Source organism: Arachis duranensis, chromosome 10, assembly GCF_000817695.3.
Source record: "Arachis duranensis cultivar V14167 chromosome 10, aradu.V14167.gnm2.J7QH, whole genome shotgun sequence".
NCBI classification, from domain to species: Eukaryota; Viridiplantae; Streptophyta; class Magnoliopsida; order Fabales; family Fabaceae; genus Arachis; species Arachis duranensis.
Window position 1 is genome coordinate 99,500,500 of NC_029781.3, and position 3,522 is coordinate 99,504,021.

A 3,522-nucleotide genomic window follows, 5' to 3' on the forward strand; every position below is an offset into this window, starting at 1 on the left:
ATATATATATATATTCACATAGTATTAAATATATAGACTTATTTCAAGATTCTCAAAAAAACAAATCATACTCCTCTAAAAACTAAAAACAATAAACGATGAGGGAAAAGTAAATTCTACCAACTCAACTCGTGAACATAATCTTCTATACTTCTATAACTATGCACTAAACCTTTGCACTTGTAATTAAAAGGAGTAAAAATATGGAGTAAGAATTGGAGAATTCTTAATAAGATCGGAGTGTATAGTTATATTCATTTTATTATTTTTTATACAGAAATTCCATAATAGCGTACTTGCAATCCTCAACAGGTAGCCAATGACAACAAACCTTGTAATACAAACAACTTTAACAAACCAGAGATACAGAGAAAATCACAAGTCAAGAAGCACACACACAATCACAAACAACACATATCACAAAGAAGTATGCATAAACAAGCAAGACAAACAATGCATATGATGCATACCTTTTGTATGGCTGATGATATCATCTGTCGGTTATATAGCCAATTCGACATGTTCTGGTAGCTAGTCATGGACAGAAACACCCATTACGGAGCAAGTGAATTTGAGCTACAACCCCCTTGCTACTACCCGCTTAACCCAAAGCCAGTGGAATAACTATTACTGCGGCTACTGCCCAGGCGGGTGTTTAAAAGCTCAACTTGGAGCAAGTGGAATAATTCACTACTACTGCTACTACCCAGACGTCACAAACACTGACCTGGAGCAAGCGGGATGAACCACAATCTTTGCTACTACCCAGGTTTCTCATTCAAAAATTCATTATCATATCAATTATTTCATAAGCTTTCCAAATTCTATAATTAAACTCAGTTTTCATAATTCTTCTTCCTCATCTCATACTCGGAGCAATGAGACTAAACCGCAACCCTTACGTATTGCTCAAGTATTTTCCAAATATCAAAATCTCTCTTTAAAAATAATTCAAATTCATTCCTCTTTCGTTAAACTCTTTTTCTTGATAAATCAAATTCAAACATAATACTTTTCTTTAATAATTCAAAATTAGCTAATATAATTTTTAAAACTTTTGAAAATTTATTTTTACTCCCAAAATAATAAAAAACATCCCAGATGGCCGTTCATATATAACTGAATCAAAATCTCAAGCAAATAACAATAATTTAACATAAACTCATTCAAACTCAAACAATAATTAATCAAACTAACGTTCATTTATCAAGTTCACATTTAATTATTATAAAATTACCAAAATCCTACCTCCATACGAAATCAAAACAACGAAAACTCTGGAGAATATTAAACATTGAAAAATTCTCCTTTAAAAAATTGGTACATCAAATTGGAATGTACCGATTTCGAGATATTAAACTGTACTTTTTTTTTTTGGTCAGGTTTTTTTCATTGAGTTTTTCTTGACAAGGTTTTTAATGAGACAGTCCCCGTTACAAAGAATTTTATACTCTTTTTCTTTCACTAAATTTTTTTTTATTGGATTTTTCTTTAGTAAGATTTTAACGATGTATAATTCTAAATGGTCATCCAAAGAGGAGTATTGCAATAAGTATGAGGTAGGCTGCCTATTTAATGTAGGCGACTCAATTTTTTAATGACTCAATTTTTTAATGTTGCTCAGGTTATCAAAAAAGATTACAATTAATTAGGTTTGAAAATGGTGACCTTATAAGTATATAAATAGGATAGCTTAGTTAAGACAAAACACACATCAATAATAACAAACACTATTCATATTCTTTATATACAAATTTTTATAAATATAAATATAAATTATTATTAATTAAATACTAATTTAAAATAATAATATTTATTATTCATATAATATTATAAGTTAAGAATATTGAACCATTTTTTAAAGTATCAATGGTCCACTCCACTACCATTATTATAATTGACATTGGAGTAACCTTTAATTACTTTCACTAATTTTTTTTTTAATTATCACATAAAGATTAGGGCTGTCAACGGCCAACCTAATCTATTTAGGTTCGGCCTATTAAGTTTGTGGGTTAAATGGGTTAATCTGTTTAAATTCATTTTATTTACACATTATAATTTTTAATTCGGATCATTTATGACTAATTTGATAGGTTAAGTGGATGGATTTGTTTACCTTTTTATTTTAGTTTTTGAAATAAATTTTTACAAAAAAAAATTTTAAGTAAAAAATCTTAAATAAGCATTATTTATGTTTTAGTTCATTGGTCGAATTTTCATGTCGAATTGAAAAAAATATTAGTCGAAAATACTTTTTTTAATGTAAAAAAAATGACTCACTCGTTTAATCTGTCATTTATTTAGGATAATTGAACTCAACCTATTTAATCCAAAATTTAACAGATTTAATTTTAGAAAAAAAAAATTTGTCTATTTAAATGGAGATTAATCCATTAAATTTAATTAACCTATTTTAAGGATTCGAACGAAGAAGAACAAAAAGGAGAGAAGGCTTGAAAATGTCAAATTGGATTGAAGTTTCTCATTAGTTTCCAGACAATTTCATCAAAGAGGAAATCAGCTAAAAATATTTTTTACTTGTTAAAGTTCTTGGTTATGTCATATATATATATATAATTTAGAAGTTTTAAAATACATAATTTTCTTTGTGGACCCTTTGTCTGAGGCAAATGTTGACAGGATATATTTGACAATTGACTTGGTTTGGTCTTTTACCTCTAACAGTCTCTGCCTTATCAAAGACTTGGTCAATTATGAAAGAATTTTATATAGAACCCTACAAACAAGGTTTTGATGTTCAATTAATGAGCAATTAAAATAAGGATTTTTCATATGATCTTATTGATGTTAATTTTTTGGGAGTTACTTATATAAAGACGTTTAAAATTTTTTTTAAGGTATTTTTTAATAATTAAAATTTAATACGTATAATTAATTAATCCGTGTTATTTTTATCAAAATTAGGTCAGACAAATTAATTTGATCGAAAAATAGTAAATTAAATTTTGAATTGATCTAAATTAATAAGAGTATTTTAATCATTTTTTATAATAAAGATATTATAGTCATTTTTTATAAAAAAATATTAATTTAGTTCGGTTCAAGATTTAATTCACTATTTTTTAATCAAATTAATTTGTCTAACCTAATTTTGACAAAATTAACACAATTTAATTGATTATATGTATAAATTTTAATTACTAAAAAATATCTTTAAGAAAATATATTTTAAATGTTTTTACTTAAATTACTCCCTAATTTTTTACATGACCAATTCACAAAATCAATGTCACTTGTTATTATTTATTTTAAAGATAATATCCTATTAGATATAGGAATGAATATAAGAAATAGTTTAGAGAAAATACCAGGTGATATAAGATTAGAATATCTAAAATGAGAATAAAATATATGATGCATAATATGAGCATTCATTGCTCTCAGTGCACACAGGAAATTCTCAATCAGAAGTTAGAAGAAGCAATAAAAAGCACTTAGAATTCTTTAACTTATAGTCTTCTACATGACTATACCATTGAATACATACACACAAAGTAA